Source organism: Ambystoma mexicanum, chromosome 6p (genome assembly GCF_040938575.1).
Source record: "Ambystoma mexicanum isolate Mex_15411 chromosome 6p, UKY_AmexF1_1, whole genome shotgun sequence".
Taxonomy (NCBI): domain Eukaryota; kingdom Metazoa; phylum Chordata; class Amphibia; order Caudata; family Ambystomatidae; genus Ambystoma; species Ambystoma mexicanum.
Genome location: NC_090935.1, coordinates 1,112,142,321 through 1,112,164,252, shown reverse-complemented (window position 1 = coordinate 1,112,164,252; position 21,932 = coordinate 1,112,142,321).

The window sequence follows — 21,932 nt, the reverse complement described above, 5'->3', positions numbered from 1 at the left end:
AGGTCAACAGGGATAGCAGCGATGGAGGAATGTGTACTCAAGCGCAGCAGGGGAACGTTCAACGTCAAGATGATGGTGATGTCGAGAATGTGGTATAGTGACTACTCAGCGTGAAGAAAGGGTGAAGGCCATGGCACGATAACATGATTAGGTATCAGAGTGATATGCATGTGTCGTAGATTTATTGTGGCCTAGGGTAAGTTATCAACGGCACATGTTAGGGCCATTGTGTGGGGGAAGATGTGTGTCTGTCTTCTGTATCTTTTGCGTGGAGAGGCGGTGGTAGCCCAACCCCACCAGAAAAATGCAATGGTACCTGGGAACATAGCAGCACATTACACCAGTGCAGAACTAGGTATTTCTTACTTGTCTGCCTGTAGATGTGGTATTCCAAAGGAACTGTAACACATTTTATGCATTAGGTTTTAAGTGCTTGCCAAGACTCCCCTTAATTGCGTCCAATAAATATACCTTCATGCAGGTGCAAGGCTCGAACACAAACTTAGGAGCCCGAGGGAGGGGGCAGACTTACAATTAGGGAGCTATGGAAATCATGCCCTTTGGCTGAGTCTGGAGAGCAAGATGGGTAAATGAGTTTAAATGTGTATTAACCCGGGTTAATCTTGGTAGCATCTGCAGAGGATGGGCTCGCAGGAGGACAACCTCTTTCCAGCGGCTGTGGATTTGCTTTTCAAAATACGCCCAGCGGGATGGACTGAGTCTTAAAATGGTTGTAAAGTTGCATATTGCTAGTTCGCCCGTTGAGGGTGAAATGCATGCTATTAAAGGTAGTACCCCTCAAGGATCCCTAAACCTGTAAGAGTGGGTCCCCAGCCTTTTGCGAGCAGGCTACTTTCTCCTGCTGCTCTGAGCTACCCTTCGTGGACTCTGAAAGAATCCCTTAAGAGAGGACCCTGCAGTTTATCCTAGAAGTGAGCCAGATTATTGCATAAGAGTAGGAAACACACAAGGAAACCTAAGGAGGAGGCCCACTGTGGTGAATTTACTCTGCTAGCAAGAGAAGTGCAATGTTTGACCAGGATTTTAGTGTTCTAAAAATCGCCTCACGACGTTTTTCTGAATCAACCTAAGGAGATCCTTGGGGACCCTCACTTATATACATGCAACCCTTTTTTGAGCAAGATGCCGTGACACCAAGGAACTCATAAACTCACTGTTAGCCTCATTAACCCCTCATCCCAATCAGACATCTTTTGACTAATAACAAGCGCTGGGACTCTTCATTACATGTTTTCAAAAACTACATTTTAGTGTTTCGGCTAGCAATAATAAACAAACCTATCAGAAAACTGCTCTTTATCTCATAAACAGTAAATCTTTATTTCAACGAAATAGTAACTTTTATCCAAAGAGATGTTTCTGGCTCTTTAAAAGGAAATACAAATTCTTCTCTTTGTCCAAAATTAAGAAACAATTTCAGCATAGATGAAACAAATATTCAATACCGCAAAATGATGCGGCACGGGCCTGGATATGTACCTAGAATTACACAAAAACTGCAGGTACTTTGTGCAACACAACTCAATGATTGTATGAAGCCACACTGCAGATAACAAGACAGCAGTTGACACTGCTTCTCTAGCGAGCACCTCCCACCCCTTCACCCACCTGGATGCAGGGGCATTGAATACATTTTCCAGAAAGAAAAGGTAAGCTGTGTGGAAGAAAGAAACCTTTATTTTTTGTGGCATTCAAGGCTACTTAAAATAGCGAGTTAGCTACCAAACTCCCAGAATTCCATGGCCGCTGTCCTTATTGAGCTTTCTCTCCCGGAAGCAAACTCTCACAGGGGTACCAGCTTCTTAAAGGGGCGTATATATCTTGGGGACACTTGGCCTGTGGGCAACAGGCACCCCACACTGACAGGTAAAATACTAAATTGGCCACCCTTTCAGTGGCATTTCATATTTTGCAGCAACTTTCAAAGGACACATTTTGTATTCTTTTGGTGCGAGCCCAGAATGTCTATAACCTGGATGGTCGGATTAGACCGTGGAAGTCAGGCTGCACCCCTTCGTCTCTTGGTTTAGACTTGGCAATACCATCACCTTCTAGACATGACATCATTGAAGGCTGCGGGGACGTTCCATGTTTTTGCTCCTTGCAGCTGTGAAAGAGTGCCTGCAGGTGCTGTCATTTCATGAAGGGGTGGCTGGCAGCCAGAGCCCTTCATAACCACACTTCTAAAGTCTAGGCTGTACCTGACATTAGTTTGCAGATCTTGGCCAGACCATAACTCGTGCATTACTAACCCAAACTGGTTGCAATTAGTCTCGTACTAATATGTTTAATATGTTCCTGAATAGTGCCAAGATTGTATTTGTTTTCAGCAGTCAATGGCAACAAATGTATTTGACAATTAAAAATGTTGACTTTTTCTCTTAGGGCTAAATATTAAAATGATGAACACTTGAGACACACAACATACGCCAGTTTCCACAGTTACACTTTGATCACTTTACGACAACGAAAGAAGATGTTAAAATCAGCTTGCCGGAGTATTTAAATAATCAATAAAATCAATATATAGACAGATCAATGACACCCAGTTTATGATAATATCATGTGTTCTCATGCATCAGTAGCTTTACGGTATGAAAACAGAACCATTACTTACAAGGACATTGCTATAAGAACACTCTTTTTTCTGAATGCATTTTTGTTATGGCAAAAGGAGTAAAAATGATAAACACAGGTCATTAGATTAATTTGTGCCTTAAACCACACAAATGTGTATTCAATTCATTATGGCGTAAGGTAGTCAGATTCACCTATGCCAATTGTTACGTAGTGGACCTCTAATAAGTATTTCCCCTTTAAGTGGGTGTGTATACCTTGGTACGGTGTTACCCTTTTAAGAGGTGCCATGACTACGTCATGTCCCAAGATAATAAAAGGGAGCCTGAAGGCACGTGCGGGCAGAACGGCCGTAGGCACCATGACCAACTAACTGGTGTGTGTGTCTTTTATTGTGGCCTGCAGGCCAGCTGTGCCGATCACTGTGGCTGTGAAGCCTCCCCAGTGATGGTGTCCCATAGCACTGTAAGGGGCGGCTGGTGCGATGTCCATGGCCAGCCCCCACCCTTGCAACTTCCGGGCCAAGAGCCTCCTGATGCTGGTGTCCCATAGCATCCAACGGTGGAGCTGGTGCGATGTCACCTGGCCAGCTCCACAACGCAACACCAATGAATCTAACACAGGCTCCCAATATCAGAAAACATCTCAATAAAGGAGTGGTGACCTTTTCTGCAGATTGATCCAGCTCCCATCTTCCACCCCTTTCACTCTTCTGAATATCTTGTAAGTTCGCCTGATGGTGGCAGCCAGAGGCGATAGAGGGTATGCAGCACAGGATTTGCTGTCCAATCCAAGATTAATCTCTGCTGTAGTGGAAGGAGCATGGAGCAACCAAGATGTCACAGTCATCAAGATGTGGCGTGGCTAACGTATGGCAGTGGATGAGGCGTGACAGCGGCCAGGTCATGATATGGCAGGAGAAAAAGTGAGGCGGCGTGTAAAAAGGTGGTGGTTGTCCTTGCAACGCTGCAGCACTAAAAACAAATGGATAGACGCAGTGGCTTAAACAGACCCATGCTCTAGTGAGTCAGGTTTTTGTGGAGGAAAGGCATGCACAAACAAGTAGTGGATGCACCCCAAACTGGGAGAAGTACGTGTCAAGTTGCTAGGCCACATCCCTTCTGCACAGTAGCACAGGCCATCAAGTACCATCGTCCTTGATCACTGAAACATGCACACAACCAGAAGCATCTGACATCAGGAGTCAACACCGATTACACTTTTCATCACGATACAGCACGCTTCAATTTATCTTCACTGGATAAAAGCGTACAAACCGAACCTAAAAAGGAAACCTCTCAGCCTTTTTCTTTTTAAGTCGATAAGAACAACCCAGAGTATTTGAAAGCCCAAGCCCCCCTCAACACCAGGGAAGGAACAACCTGGGAAAACGTACAGAAAGTAGAATTCATAGGAGCTCTTCACCATTTGCAACAAGGGAAACAGCACTGAGGAAAATACATAATCTAACTCTGACAACTTGTCATCTGTTCTCTATTTGGGACATCCTTGCCACATTCAGTACTAACACTCCAGCGGGATAGCTGCAATTAAATTGCTAAGCAACTTCAACTATCTCCTGCCTTTGTTAGCCCTCTTCAATGCCTGCATTCAACAAAGGGCTGTCCCACATTCCTTCAAAGCAACCTATTTTAATTTAATATATAATGTGCTTTATTTCAGAAGATCAATTTCGCATCTCCGTCAAAATAAATGAACACAATTTCATCTACATCTATAAAATACATCTTAATAAAATGTAAGACACCATTTGTACAATTTGATAATTCGATACCTATTTACATGCATCAAAATTCAAATTCATATTTCATACCATTATAATTTCTCTAATATTTCCCATGCAACCTTCCATACATTATGTAGAGCAAGCATTAAGCTGATGTTACCTGAATTAAAACAATATATTCCCAAAATGGGATTCTTTAAGAGCCATCTGATTCTGTACTAACCGTCCCTACAGTCGCAGATGTACGCCCGATAACTTTCTGCACCCTGTTAGTATATGCTGTGCACTTTCTAATACCATGGTTCTTGACATATTCTTCAATTCCGCAAGGCACGATGAATACACCTTCCAGGCCCTGATGTTGTTAATCCTCAATAGCAAGTAAACTCTATGCACACTTATTCCTGGGTATTTCTTTAAATAGGGTTGAGAGTCCAAATATTTATATGGCATCAAACTGTGCTCAGGGTATCGAGTTTCTATATGTGTATAATTGGTAACCCAGTCCCAGTCTTTCAGTTTTCTCACAAATTCATCTTTTAACTTGTAGAAATCCTGGGACCAGTCTGTTGTCCAATCAATTCTCGCAAATAGCTCTATAGGGAGACTAGCCAATGCACATAGTCCACCTCTCTTTTCAATTTTCATCAGAGCGTTACCTATCTCATTTAGTAGCATACTCTTCATTTTTATCTGTGCCTTGATATACAATATTCCTCTCTTCTTTAACAATAGTGAGGTACGGGACATTAGTCCAAACTCCAACCATATAAGTTAAATCAGAACAGACCTTGCGAAGCCCCGTACTGATCTCCCAAACTGCCCTTACATTGTTTTTAGCAATTTAAGGTTATTCATGTTCAATGACTCTAGACCGTACACTATAGCAGGGCAAACACTCTGTTTGTGCAGCATGGTAATGCCACCATAGCTGTATCCAGCTGTATTAGTTGGGAATTTTTTAATACGTACTGTCTGACACCCACTGGTCTTAGTTTCTGTGTAAATGCTTCCGAACATATTCCAGATCAAGGTACCTATATAAGGTTACCTTTTATATAAGACCTCCTCCAATCATCAGTAGTGAATTACTACAGCCTATACCATAACATGGCATTAGTAGACAAGTTATTTGCTGCAGCACATTTATAAAGTTTGTCTGCGGCCCTACGCAGACCCACAAACATATGATCGAATATTCCAACGTCATCTGCGTAGGACAGCCAGATCATCCATGTAGAGGTTGTACAGCAGGGGGGCCAGTGTTTAACCCTTCTTCACCCCATATTAATGGGTCTATCCTCTGTACTTGCACCCCTGCTGTCCAATCTCACATGTGCACGTGTTGCCTCGTGCATCTGTTTAATTGCCTACAATAGTCAAGGGGATATACCTAACCTCTCCAATTTTAACCACAAAATTCGATGGTCAACAGTATCAAAGGCGGCTCTTATGTCAACATATAATATGTACAGGGGTGGAGCCCCCTTACCAGTGGTCGAAGTGTAAAAATAAAAGTAGTGGGACTATGTTCCCTCAGCCACGCCCAATTTTCTTCCCACTCCTCCCATACTCACTGTCACCCCTCCCCCATTCAAACCCCATACATGGGTCCTTCCTTGCCTCCACTCCACCCTGCAACATTGTGTTTTACAACAGTTCTAGTAAAACTGAAGAAAAAACAATGAAAGAAAAGGCATTGAAATGACATTCATTAGTGTGTCATTGTCCCACTTAGCATGCGCCTTCATGCAGTCTTATCTTCAATTATCTTCCAGCACCTGCCAGAAAGTGCAGTGCAATGTTGCACTGGCTTGATATCAGCAGGGCTCAAGTTCGAGTCCCCAATGGGGATGAAATAAAAAGTATTCCTTTAAATGTTGCCGTCCTGGAATGGTATTGTGGGTCACATAAAGTAAGGGAACGATGACAGGTTGCCCCGAGAAGTAATGGTATGTCGTACCCTTTAGTTCCCCCCACTTTGACCCCTGCCCCTTAAACAAAGCTTTCCTCACAAGCAAATCCAATAATTGTAGATTGAGGGAGGTTGATGACCCTCTCCTAAATCCCGTTTCGAACATTCCCAACAGTTGTTTCTACTGGACCCATTTCTGTAGTTAACTCAACAAAAGAGCTGAAAAAGGTTTACCAGTAATGTCCATTAATGATAATAAACAATCGTAATTTGGTAGCCTTCTGCATCCCTTATTAAAAACCGGACCAGGATGGAGCGCCTCCAAGAGCTTGGGATTGTTCCACATTGACATACATTACTAAATAATACCATTATAATCATGGCCCACTGTTCAGAGTTTTACTTTAGTACAATATTTGTCAGGCAATTAGGTTCTAGCGAATTTGACTGTTTTAATCTGGATATCAGGCCAATTACATAATTCAAATCAAATTTGAATTCGATGGCATATTTGGCCATCTTGGTTCATCGTCTTCCCCAACACCGTAGAATATTTTACTGATGTATGTCATCGAAGTGTGTGTCGGAATTGGATTAAACATATGTTTTTGGGTACTGCTACAGTGAACATTTGGTGCTTCCTACGCTCGTTTCATCTTTCCTCTTCCAAGAATATGTAATATGTTTTGCCACTGATTACTCCTCGGGGAACGTTTATGCCTCCTAAATCAGTCCCTATATCTGTTCTTAACTTTCGTAGTAAGTGCATTTATCACAACAGTGTCCTCATTGTCTCAACTAATATTTCTAATATCAGATCTCAATGTTCGTTTTGCCAACATGACCTCTTTACCATATATTATTATTAGTGTCAGTCCCACCAGCCTGAAAAGCCAGTCATGAGGTAGTCATATCAAACTTCCCAGTTAATTTCACTAGGCAACCTTCAATTGCATCGGCTGTTATATTGTCTAAGATTATTTTCTCAGCATTCATTCTATTGACCATGTAGTTACTCATTCTACATAAGTTCTGTTTGCTACAACTGATGTTATTTCCCCTCGTATTCAACATTCCACCGCCTTTTAACATTATTTGCTTATTTTCTATGGGTGTGATTGTTTGGAGTATCAGTGGCAGATGGTCGCTACTAGTGTTCGGCAGGATGCTCAGACCCCTGACATATGGAATACAATTGTTAGTGCAATATGTATAATTTAAAGTGTCACTCTTTGTTCTACACTGTCACTTGTACGTTCGAGGTATATCACAGGAAGTTCTTCCATTCAACATTAGCATGTGGAATTACCTCAGAAAAGTAGACCATCTTTTACCGGCCATACTTGTACGGGTATGCAATAGCTTGGTTTTGGAGTTCACCCACTCACTGGCGTCTATCTCACACGCATCTTTACAGTACGGGTTTACATTTCCCACCAGGACTATGCAGTCACTTTCATCAGCGCACACCAGGACATAATCCTTTTCATGACACAAATGAGGGTTTCATCGCTGTTACTTCCCCCAGGTGGGTTGTATGTATTTAACAAGAGTAGTCTTTGATCACCCACTACTGTTTTTAGTTGCACCTCAACTGCAAGCAACTTAGGTCAACCCTCGGCTAAAAAAAAAACATGGCTAACCCAACGATCTGAAAAACTAGTGATACATTTCCAACACACTGTTCACTGCCACACTCCTTGAAAACATGTTCTAATACCATCTCTGGGATCATGCTGAAAACAACAGCATCCTCCACGAGTCAGACAATGGATTTACACCAACGAGAGAAACAGAATTCATACTTTGCTCAATAAGGGGCATGCTAAAAACACAAAGGAGACCTACTCGCGGCTAGTGCACTCATCCTCCACGTTTCTGCGGCATGCAAGGATTAAGTTCAAAACACTCTGCATTGTCCACAAGGCCTTCTGGGGCCTGGGGCCTAAATACCTTCAACTCTCTCTTCCTAAATATCTTCCTTCCCAAGCCCTTCGCTTATCCGTCTCCAACTCCCTCAGGGTCAGCCGCTACTCGAAGCAACGGGCTGGGGGTAGATCTCTCTCTGCGGCAGGGTCCTCCCTCTGGAACAGCCATCCTGCCTCCCTGAAACTTGAGGAGAACCATCTCCGGTTCCGGAAGCATCTCAAAACCTTCCTCTTTGCTTCTGCTTTCTCTCTCCCTCTCCCCTGCTAAATTCTTCACTGAAACTGCACTGAATCTGCAACTGGGCCACTCTCTCCGACCTCGGTCCTTGGCCCAGCCACTCTCCACTTGCACTGCCTCCCTGGCAACCCCTGCGCTGCGGGACTGTCTCTGTATCCTTACACCCCCCCCTCCCCAGCACTTGTCTGCACTTACCTTGCACTTGCCACCAGCTGGCCCTATTATTTATTTTTTATTATACTTACCATGTAATGCACTTCCCCCTCCCCTTCCCCTTGCACTTTTCCCTCCCCCCTATCCCTGCACTTGCGCGATCTAAATGACACCTGGCCTAGTAGGATCGCTGTCTGTCTTCCCCTTGTTCCCCCTCCCTGCCTCGTCGCGCCTTGAAACACTTGTATATAGGCGCGTTACAAATGCCATATCATATCATCATATCATCCTACACTATCAGCAGTGGACACTGGTTGCTTAGGGTGAGGGGGCATTGCCTCCCCTCCCCCATCAACTGGGCACAGGTTCTGCTTGAGACGGCCAGAGGCAGTGCAGACAGGCATCCACTCAGCAGTGAAGCCAGAGCGTACGGTGTATGAGTTAGGAGGCCAATGGGGCACCAGAGGTGTGGTCCTGCTATTATATTCTGTTGCACAAACAGCACAGTTAGCCAATGAATTTCTTTAGCTATGACTGCCACACATATCATCAAAATACAATGGCTGTTTAACAGCCAATGACATTTGATACGTGCATTTAGTGGCTTCGCCTGTGAGTGGAGTGCAGAGCAGCCTGAGAGCGATTGGTCTAAGCCAGTGGCTCTTGCCTGAGGCGCCCAGCTGACTGCACCACCTGTGCGCCACCAGCAGGAGAAAGAGAGGTAAGTTCACTTCAAGAAAGGCTAGCTCTCCAATTGTTCACCTCAATGCCACCCAATAACCAGCGTTAAGTAGAGCCATGTGTTCCATTGTGGCCTGGTACCTGGCATTATTTCGGTGGCAGATTGTTTAACCCTTTCTTATCTCCTGGCCTACCCTCTTGCGGTCTTGCAGGAAACCAGTGGTTGTATACATGCCAGCCTTAATACCTGGGTCTGAATTATCAGTCAGAATGTGTCAAAAACAAAGGACATATGAAACTAAGAAGAAAAATACTTTGTACATATAACCTCTGACCTCGACAACTTGAGAGAATGCCATCGCTTGTGCCAGCGCAGTATCTGTCTTTTATTCTTGTTGATTTGCAAGAGAGGTAGGAACCTCATTATTTGGGTCAAAGAGTTGAATTTTCTGTAAAATATTGCAAACCGATTGCAAGCCTTTTAAGCACATGTCATTGAATGTAGCTGCCAAATAATACTCAATGTATGCAACGCAGTAGGGAAGAATAAACAATGAACAAACAGCACAATTGAAAGACGGAGGCCGGGCTGGTCAGGTGGACGTCACAAGCGGCGTGCAGCCTTGCATCCTCTTTTGGACGATAAGAGGAGTGCTGCTGGTTGGGTAATACCTTTTGTGAAAGCGTCAAGACACAATGTTGCTGCAGTGGCTGCGATGGGCAGAGGTGCGCCTGCTGCAGTCAGGGAAGCGTACCCATCCATCCCCTACCCCACACCCTGCATAGTCCCAATACACAGCCCACACGAGTTTGGTTTTCATCCTCCTTGGGAAGCCATTCATCTGCCTAGAAAGCCTCATACATTCCACAGGGCATTGCCAGTGACAGTAGCATACCTCTGTCAGCACCACCCCATCTAATAACAAAGCCTCATGTCAGAGTCCAACCCGGAAGTGCGCGTGGCCTCCTTATTGAAGTCTTCTTCTGTGTGCTGCCTTTCCCTTGGTAAGTTCCATTCCTCTTATTGTCTTACATGATGGCACCCACTGCACCTTGACAGCTGGTGACACTTGCAACGGCCTGTGAGCACCCCCAAGGGGTAGTTCACTTCATGCGGGTGAAGGACCCACAGGAAGGCCAGGCCACCTTGACGTTGGTCCTTCTGATAACTGCGCAGCATGGACGTTTGGTCCCAGTCCCCAGAACACTTGCAAAGGTTGCAGCATAAGGGCCTCACTCCCACCACACAAATCTGACGCTCAACACAAAGCCAGCGGGAGGTCAAGGGTGCGGGCGTTTGCCACCCGCAGAGTGTGGTCTGCTGCTCGTGGTTTATTGGGCCTGCTCACCTGCCATCCAGCTCTTCAAAAGCACCCCCATCTCCCGCGAGGGGGAAGCCTGCGGGAGGTCAAGGGTGCGGGTGTTTGCCATCCGCAGGCTGTTCAGCGCATGCGTGGCTAGTCCGCAGGCACGGTTCCACGTAACCAGTTCGCTCATTTGGAGCCAGGATAAGATAACAAGAGGATGTTGCATGCTTAACGTATCTGCAGCGACCCTCGCGCGCCTACATTAGGGAGCAGCCTGACAGGGGAGACTGCATTGAGGCAAGCATATGTTTACATGTGTGGCCCTTGGCGTGTATTTATATTGAGTTTGAAATGAGCATCAGTTGGGTGCATAGGCCGTATTCACACTTCCCCTGCATGCCCAAAGAGACTCTGCCAGTCTCCCCAGCAAGCCTCTCACACACACACATACACACACCCCTGCATGCCCAAATGGACTCTGCCAGTCTCCCCAGCAAGCCTCACACAGCCACCCACACACACACTCTCTCCCCTGCATGCCCAAAGGGATTCTACCGGTCTCCCCAGCATGCCTCACACACACACACACACACACACACAAACACACAGTCCCTTGCATGCCCAAAGGGACTCTGCCAGGCTGCCCAGCACGTTTCACAAACACAGACACACACACACACACACACACACACAAACTCACGCTCCTGCGCAGTGCCCAAAGGGACCCTGCCAGTTTCCCCAGCACCCCTCAAAGAGAAATGCTTCCGTGCATGCCCAAAGGGACTCGGCCAGTCTCCCCAGCATGCCTCACACACACACCCACACACACACTCTCTCCCCTGCATGCCCAAAGGGATTCTACCGGTCTCCCCAGCATGCCTCACACACACACACACACACACACTCTCTCCCCTGCATGCCCAAAGGGATTCTACCGGTCTCCCCAGCATGCCTCACACACACACACACACACACACACAAACACACAGTCCCTTGCATCCCCAAAGGGACTCTGCCAGGCTGCCCAGCACGTTTCACAAACACAGACACACACACACACACACACACACACAAACTCACGCTCCTGCGCAGTGCCCAAAGGGACCCTGCCAGTTTCCCCAGCACCCCTCAAAGAGAAATGCTTCCGTGCATGCCCAAAGGGACTCGGCCAGTCTCCCCAGCATGCCTCACACACACACCCACACACAGGCTTCTCTGCATTCCCAAAGGGAATCTGCCAGTCTGCCTAGCACGCCACACACACACACACACACACACACACACACACACACACACACACACACACACTCCTGTGCATTGCCCAAAGCGACTCTGCCAGTCTCCCCAGCACACATCCTCTCACACACGCGCACACGCTTCCCTGCACACATACACACATAGGCTTCCCTGCATTCCCAAAGGGACCCTGCCAGTCTTCACAGAACACATCCTCTGACAAGGCCTATCTAATTCACAGAGGATGTTGCATTTTGTAAGTCAAACAGAACAATGCATGTGGCGAATCTAGTGACTGAACAACTTGCAAATGATTGCTGCATTTGTAGCAAGCATCTATTTTCTTGCAAAGCAAATTGAAGAAAGAAAGGCAATAACGAGCCCTGCAAAATTCAATTCTGAATAATAAAAGAATAGCAAAAGGCATCGCTGCATTTTGCGAGAGGGAGGAAAGGTGAAATAATCTCCCAGCAAATTAGAAAAGAAAGCTAGCAATGATTACATGATCAGAAGCTGGCAGAGTAAATTCAATGCCATGGCCAGGAGCGGTCATCACCCACACATGAAAGGTTGCTTTTCGAACACGGGGTAATTGATCACTGCCAGGGTTCTTTGGATGAATTTAATGCAGCCAGCAACATTTTCCTAATCGGCTTAGGTGGCGAAAACGAAACAGAAAATACATTCACATTGTAAAAGAAAAGGCCAATATTAATCCTTTTCCTTTCCAACATTATTTGAAGACCAAAAGGCCCCTGGCATGAAAATATCAATGAACAATTTTGTTTTTGATAGAATCGGCCAACGAAACAGGAATGAGACTGAAGTGGAATCGTTAGTGGATGAGAGAGACTATTTGCCTTTCTGATTGACTGGCACTTTCACGCTACGCTCTAACTTGATAACTTGAAAAGACCTAGAAATGTGCAGCCAGAAGTCAAAGATGATTATCTACCAATCAAAACGCCAGGAAACAAGGAGCCTTGGTTCCTCTCTCTGAAGCCAGCCAGCAAGATGCCGAATCAGCGCTCTCAGAAGTGTGGCTGCGGACTCTCAGTGGCTACCTTCCCAAAGAGCAGGCAAAGGGGCGTGTTCGTTCTCGCAGATGGGCGCCTATGCACTATTTTTGTTCATTTTAAAATGGGCTGCAGTGCAAAATGAAAATGTAAACGTTCATTTTGCACTCCAGTCCATTTGCGTTCACTTCCAAGGTGTAGGAGAGACACAAAGCGGAATTTGCATCTGCACAAAGCTTTCCTCATCCTACTTGGAAGGCAACTGCCTTTTACACTTGCATGAGGTTTTCAATCAGGTGTATGGATTCCTAAGGAATCTGCCTCGAATAAGCCCTTGCTAAAGAGCAGGCGGATTCCATAGGAGTTTGTTAATAAAAGCCTAATATGCAGTCCGTTCCTTTGTAAAAGAAAAGAATAACATCAATTTTGCCTGCTTTTACTCTCCACCTTTGCACTCTGTCTTACAAAAGTTAAACAAGTGCATGCACGGGACCCAACATCAGATAAGTGCTAACATTGGCTGTCCCTGGCAAGCACGTTGCATTTAATTTAAAATGCCCCCGTTCTCTTTGGTTGCCCTGGTGTTTTGAGTGTATGCCATTTTGCATTGCTTTTCACATTCACGAATATGCAGATGACATGCAGATCTACCTCAAGGTATCCTCTCACGAAGACATCCCCAGGCTCAAGGCCTGCCTCTCATTGATCCAGTCCTGGATGTACAGTGCTTACCTGAAGCTCAGTCCCTCCAAGACTGTATTACTACTGCTGACCAACAACACTGAGCACCCTGACATCCAGACCTGGGTCTCTGCTATGTACCCCGAGGGCTTCACACTCCAGATGGCCATGGGTGCTAAGTCCCTTCGGTTCAACATTGACAGACGCCTCACGTTCAAACTGCACATAGCAAGGAAGACACAAACAACCTGCTAGCAACTTTCTCTCCTATGGAAAATCAAGCCCTTCATTGCAGAAAACAACTCAGATCCGCTGTCCAAGCCTTGGTCCTCTCCCACCTTGATGGTGCAATGCCCATTTGAAAGGCGTTCCACAACTACCCTGGCACTCCTGAAATGTGTCCTGTATGCTGCAGCATGGACTCATTAAATAACTCTGCAAAATCAACCACATCACCCAGACCCTCATTGAACTGCACTGCCTCCGGCTGCAATCCTGTATCATCTTCAAATCCTGTTGCATCATCTACAAGGCTGTCCGCCTGAAGTGCCCAAGCTACCTCACTGAGAAACTCGGTATCTCCGTCGGCCACCAGAAGTAAGAAAAAGTGCAGACTTGAACTCCAACGCGGCAGGAATTAAAAACCAAGAGAGGCTTTCTCTGTCTATGCTCCAAGACTCTGGAAGCCCCTCCTCATCAACCTCAGACTTGTCCCATTGCTTCTACAAGGAATGGCTCCTCCTTCACACCTAGGTCCACAGACTCTGCACTGTCCACCCTTCCTGAGACTCAGTGATCTACTCCTCACTGCCTCCTCCCTTGGTTGCCCACCCGCAACCTACCCTGCTAGTTCCCTGCTCAATTTTTCTCTGCTTCCCTCACTGTGTTTTTCCCCTCATGATTGTAAAGTGCACCGTTGCTTCCCAAAGCTTAATCTGTACTCAATTAGTACCCTAATAATAATAATAATAATAATAATAATTCTTTGCTCATACTATAAAGTTATTCTCAATACAACTTGTTTAAAATGCACCATTCTATAAGGACAGGTCAAAATAAGTTCCCATCATTAGGACCTAAAAAATAATGCTTTTTATGCAGTGTTTGTGTGAAATTGTATAATAAATCACACTATTTGGACCCAAGTTTTTCTAAAAGTTTCTCGGAGGAAGGACTCCTGTTCGGAACCTCCCTTTAACGAGTTTAGGCAAACTCGCTACATTCACAAATTCAGGCTCCAACATTTACGCCCCACCACTTTTCAAAATCACCACTATCAGCTGCAAGACTATGGGCCTCATTAAACGGATGGCGGTGGACCAAGGTGCTATTAGCACCTTGGTCCATGCCGGTAAAATACCGCACCGCCTTGGAGGAAAGGGGAATTACCGCCCTATTCCAAGGTTGGTGGGGCGGTAATTCCCCCTTCCCCCATTGCCCTTCCCCATTCCCATTTTTGCCCCATAGGGCATAATGGGAATGGGGAAGGTGCTAATTATGGCACCGCAAATTGCGGTACCGTAATTATCTCCCTGGTCCCTTTGCGGATTGGTTTTTAACACCTGCAAAAAGCAGGCGTTAAAGTCTCCAACCCGCAAAGGGACCTCGTAGTAAGGCGGTAAGGGTTAACGGTCACCGGTACCATTAATGGTGACCGTTAACCCTTACCGCCGTCCGTGTAATGAGGCCCATAAATCATAAAAAATAGAGGACATTGGATTGAACGGAACCGCTTGACTCAGGATTACCTCATTGCTCAATTTTTCTCTGCTTCCCTCACTGTGTTTTTCCCCTTATGATTGTAAAGTGCCCCGTTGCTTCCCAAAGCTTAGCCTGTACTCAATAAATACCCTAATAATAATAATAATAATAATAATAATAATAATAATAATAATAATAATAATAATAATTCTTTGCTCATACTATAAAGTTATACTCAATACAACTTGTTTAAAATGCACCATTCTACAAGGACAGGTCAAAATATGTTACCATCATTAGGACCTAAAAAATAATGCTTTTTATGCATTGTTTGTGTGAAATTGTATAATAAATCACACTATTTGGACCCAAGTTTTTCTAAAAGTTTCTCGGAGGAAGGACTCCCGTTCTGAACTTCCCTTTAATGAGTTTAACTCGGAATGCCATTTATTTTCATTTATCTCTATCCGCAAAAACTGTTCCGTTTTATCGTGAGTCACGCGCTGTTCCTTTATGGTACACAGGGTGTTGGTTTTCGTTAAAAGAAGCACTTTGGTCGCACGGTGAACCGCAAGGCTGTTCCATCAAGTAGGCACTAGGCCAGCGTAAAGGTTGATATGTTGCTTCTAGCCGCTAGTACCGCGTACGGGCATATGGGCCCTTGGCGATCGTCCCATAAGATCGTCAAAGTGGTGCAGTTGTTGACAAGAAGCTGCAGCTGGCAGTTGAAGAAGCCGTCTGCCGGGGTCTGAAACTGGTGGCAGTCGCAGTAGGGAAGGATATACCTGTTTTGAAAACATAAAAATTATAATTAGTCTCGCCAGCCGATCTTTATTAATATTATTCATTTTATTTATTACGGCCGAGCTGAAACTATTTGCTTTCAAGGATAGTGCAATGGAGTATGTTCGGCTCTAAAATCAATGCGAAAAGTAACGAAATAAATCTAGGTTACCACACAATGAGAAACGACTGTTTGTCTAAATGCGTGTGGAATGTGGACCTGCATGCCCATGTGCCCACTACAAGGACGATCCCACAAACATTTTCCTAGCTCTTCATTCATTCATTTATTCATGCATCCATTCATTAATTCTTCATTCCGGTATAAAAGCCTCTAAAGAGTTACTTACATTATATTTGCAATTTCCATTGTGTCTCTGCATAATGCAGTCCGTAAATCCCACTGTGCTCTTGACAACGATTTTTCGTATACTGAACTAACATGAAACTCGGTCTAGTTTCAGAATTTTCTGCCTTATCGTCTCTTACGTTATTGCACCCCCCCTTCAAATGAAGTTTTTTCGGCATGGTCCCTGTCTCTCAAGGTCAAAAAACAATAGAACCTTATACTGCCAGCGCGAGTTGTGGGCCTCTTCAGGCCGCGAGGTGAAAATCAAAGCCGCTGACCTTCACTAGAAATGAGCATACATTCTTTCTTTGCAACATCCCGTAGTAAAGCCATCTGTGAGAACCTGAAGTTTCGAATCCATCTATGTACTGCGCCTCAATGTGCAAATGCGAACTGGCTTCTCTCCCATCTGCAACGGCTCGCTTGGTGCGTTCAAGGCCCCCAATTTTGTCCTCGTTGTCTGCGAGCTTTGCAGCCCCAAAGAACCATAACTATTGAGACTTTTAATTTTTTGGGGAAGGTCAGGGAAAGTATAAAGTACCTGAGGAGTTGAGTTGAAAGTGAGATTTATTGTTTGTTTGTTTTATTATTTGCAATATGCAAGCCTCCCCTCGGTTAACAGTGCGCAGCATTTACATGAGATTGCGAAAATTAGTTACATTAACAAAAATATATACATACACATATAGACAAGGTCAGCAATATGAGGTGAATAGAGAGAGAATTCAAAGATAACACCCAGGTTGTTCGGCACTCAGGATGGTGAAGGTAGGGGTTAGGGTTAGCGTACTTTGTATGCACACTGTACAATAACATTTATTTACAAAAAGACAATCGTATTACAATTATTTAAACCGGGATTTGTACTTCACAACCAGCTCTCCTTTGGGTGGACATGGCACAGTGGCAATGTTTGTTGGCAATGGATCAGTGCTCTGCACAGAAATGTTCAAAATTCCATATCTGTGCTTCTATAATACAGCAACAATAAGGCTTTTGACAAAGTCGAACTCCATTTACTCATAGACTGGTTTGATCACCCATTGCATACTTCTTTTTAAAAAGGCCTTAGTGTAGCGAGGCATCCTTACATTACCCGTAGTCCTAGATTGTTCACGGCCGAGATTCTCGTTATGTCTCATGCCCTGTATGCTGAAATGCAAGCGCTTTGGCCTGTACTTTCCTGTGTGACAGAATTCTGTCAGTCCCCTCAAATCTCTTCATAGAGTTTTATCGAAAACAATCTTCTCAATGGCTTTGTGTGTCGGTGAAGATGGAATCAACCACTTCTTCTTCCGTGCCCCCACTGGGGACAAAGGGCCATGTTCACATTGGTGGAAATGTAGGTTTTCTGACCAGCGGTGCACGTTGGTACAGTGGTGCATCAGTGACTGCCATTTTTCAAGTAGTATTTCCACTGACCCATCACAAGTTTTGGAGCTCCACCAAAGATGGTTGCTGATAGACTGGGACCACTCTGAAATACTTTCCAAACCTTTTTTTTCCCTACAGCCGAGATTTTCTTATTGATTGATTTAGCAAGATGCCATACGTCAAATTGATGTTTAATATGTGGGAACTGCTCTCTCATTGTCTTGGCAATTGAAACGTGTCTGTCCGTGGCTATGAGGTCGATGTGCATTCCCCTCGATTGTAGATATTCCACTGATTTTATAAATCCTAGTTTCTCCATGGCCACTGAGGATGTACATTGTGTTACCTGCACGACCCCCCGAACTCACAATTTTCTTACTATCCATGTCCTGAAAGTGGTAGGTGCAGTACTTGGCAGAAAATCCAGGGCTGTCGCACTGTCCATCGCCGGCTAGCCTGAATCGTTTGCCTTCGAATGTACTTGCTAGAGACAATTGTTCAATTTTCCAAGCATCACTAATAGCCGGAAACAGATAATCATGTTCGTATTTGTAGTACTGCATTTTTTAAATGAAATGGAGTCCCACAAACTGAAAGAAAGACTCTAACTTTCTAAAACTGGACCCACTAAAAAGTGATGCAGCTGCACACAGTAGATTGCCTGCTGGCAGTTTCTCCAGCATCGGTTGTGCAGACCATGAGAACGTATGATTTAATCTACAGGCGGCATTTATTTTGACGTTACTGCCTTTTTTTTGACGAGTGACATGAATCAATGGTTTCCCACATACTTTCCCTCTAACGGAATGCCCACATTTCAGCATACTTATAATACTCATCAAACAACTGTCGAATACTATGTATTTGCCCTCTTTTATTAGACTGTCATCAGGCGTCAAAGTTGTTTCGGCCTGTAACGTTGAGGACATATCACCACATTTGAAAGAAATATCGCTGCTATCAAGTTCTGATGCGTCGGTGAATGCTGCTGCTGGTTCATTCTCTGTCATTTCAACATCTGCTACTTCAACATTGATGGGAGAACACAACAATTTTGACAGCTTTTTTGGTGGCAATTTTTTGGCAGGTGTAGATTGTGTGAATTGATCTGCGACTACTTCAGAGCTATCTTCAATACATCCAGTATCCTGTTGTTGTGGTGGTGCGGTCGCACTGTAGCAATGGTCCTATACAAATTTGCTGGATTCTCCGGACACATTCATTTCATGTTCTGGCCATTGGACATGGGCATCTCGAGTCTCAACACGCCGCGTCTGAATTAATAGTTCCTCCATAGTGTAAATGGTCTGGCAAGCAACATCTCTCATTCGCTTCACTGTCTGTGTATGTATAGTTCGGACACCCACGAGTAACTAGAGGATAGATTGGAAAAGGGATGTTCAGTTTAAACACAAGATAAAGTATAGAACAATTGACTGGAAAAAAACATAAAATAGTCCCCAGCACAAAAATATTTCTAAAGTTATGAACTGTATGTAAACCATACCAACCACTAACCATATTTTTGTTTCTTTTCTTTGCAACTTTTTTGACTCGACCTTCAACATCTGCACGCTGTAGGTCCAATTTGTTTCCGCATTTCTTCCCTTCCTGTTCCGCTGCAACGACTATATTTACTGTATCCGCAAAGAATGAGGCTCCATCGACTCCCTGAAACATAGTACTTTCATTACTATGTATCAAAATATTGTTAGCATAAAACACACGTGAGTACGAACACACAGGTACATCTCAATAGCCAAACATGATTTAAACATTGTGTGGTACAATCAAACGACAAGTATTCGAGCTCCGATGACCTAGTTCGATGGAGCTGTCAGTATCCATACCTCTTGCGCTGCATGGACTGCCACGAATGATTGTATTGAAGAGGACGCATCAGCAACTCCCTGAAACACAGTATGGTTTTCAATATTGTAAACATACACACACTTGCGGTCGACGGCACTGGTACATCTAAAGAGATAACCACAAATGATGCATTGTCTAAAAGAAACAAGGAATATCTAAATATGATCAGATTTCATCAACTTATTTCTCCGATTTCTTTACATCTGCATCACCGACAAGGGATGTTGTAATTGTAGAGGAAGCTACGTCGTCTCCCTGAAACACAGTACTTGCGTTAATAGGGAAGAAAGTATAGCAAATGGAATCACGTTATATGATCACGCTCGATGGAGCTGTCAGTATCCATACCTCGTGCTGCTGAAGAATATCTATGGATATTGTAAATGTGGTGCGCACTTCCGAAAGCTGTTGCGCCGATTCGTATCCGCATGGTCCCGCTTCCACTTCCCCTGGAATTACTTGAATGTCAGGCTCTGCATCAAGTGCGTGGGTTGGCGCTTCAACAACTGCCTGAAACATAGTATTTGCATTAGTAAGGATTACAATATTCAAAACACAACACACACTTGGGATCGACCGCACAGGTACATATCAATGGCTAACCACAAATGAAACATGGTCTAGAACAATCAAACGACAAGTGTTCCAGTCCTGATGATCACGGTTGATGGAGCTGTCAGTATCCATACCCTGTGCTGCTGAAGAACATCTAGGGCTGTTGTCAATGTGGTGGACGCTTCAGCATCTCCCTGAAAGACAGTACTTGCATTAGTATGGATAACATTAATTATAACTGAAAACAAACACCAGGGGACGTCAACTAAGGTGTATATCAATTGGAAAGCACTAACCAAACAATTGGTAAAATAATCACACGATACATAAAAACTATTACTTGACATGCATATAACACGTCTGTAGCGGAATAGCCAAGTATGATTACCTGATACGCGCTAGAAGTGGTTGATAACTGCGGGCACGTCACGGATGTAGAATGTTCTTGCTTCAGATTCAGTGGATAGTCAAGCAATTGTAAAGGTAAATTAAAAGGTAAATTATTTTTTGATAATGAAATGCAAATATTAAAAAATTGACATGTAAACCGACAGAATACTTGAGAATAATGCTATTGAAAATGTGCAATATAGTACAGTTCCCTGTGCCCATAAATAGATTTCCTTTGGGGGTTATAAAATCGAAAAAATAATTTATTGATAAATGTCTTTATTCAAAAAGCTATACACTCATATCAATATCAAAAGTATTACAAGGGAGTATTACAAGGGACACAACACCTAAAATATCAATTAATCCATTCGGCTACCTACACACTACCACAAGGCCTAAAGCTAAATCCAGACACTTGACTCACCAGTGGCGGAATGTGGATGAATAGATTTGGAATAGCGTTTGCGAGCAATTTTCGTGTCGTTCGCCATTTATTCTTCTTTGTTACCCAAGATGTGGCGTACATGTTCGAGGAAAAGTGCCAGCTGCAGATGCGGTATCGATCACCCCTCTTGTCCTCTAAGACTTGTTGGACTCTACTTTCCAGCTCATCCAGAGGATATCCGCAATGTCTGACCCATTCTCTTGTTCGATCAACAGTTTTCAGGAATGCATGCATTGTAGTGCCTTCAGATTTAGCATGGGTCTTCGAAGGGCAACCGCTAATCGAACAGGCAGGCATTGTTGAAAATTCTGAAAAGTAAATACCAGGAAGTGAACAGAAAGTGACTGTTTGCTGTTAGTCACTCTGCCCGTGTGGACTCCGTTCGTTTTTTGCCCTGGAGGAAGGACTTTATCGTGACACACACGGTGTCTTGGACCCTCCCCTGAACTCAGCTCTCCCATTGGCTTCGGCGTTGGAAACACGCCCCCACTCCACCAGGAAGTGCTCCCAAATACTCGAGCACTAGCGCACCAGCGCGCGCACCAGGAAGTGAACAGAAAGTGACTGTTTGCTGTTAGTCACTCTGCCCGTGTGGACTCCGTTCGTTTTTTGCCCTGGAGGAAGGACTTTATCGTGACACACACGGTGTCTTGGACCCTCCCCTGAAGTAATTTTCCTCCCCGCCTCTCCCGCACACACCCTCATTCCCTGTGCACTCCCCCCCGTCACCTTACCCCCACTGCCCCCCCCTCAGCTGCTGTGCTAGCGTTAACTCCCGCCTCCTATAGCGGCGCTTGTAACTTAGGTCCTCTTCTCTTTCTTTCTCCCGCCTAGCTCAGCTCTCCCATTGGCTTCGGCGTTGGAAACACGCCCCCACTCCACCAGGAAGTGCTCCCAAATACTCGAGCACTAGCGCACCAGCGCGCGCACCAGGAAGTGAACAGAAAGTGACTGTTTGCT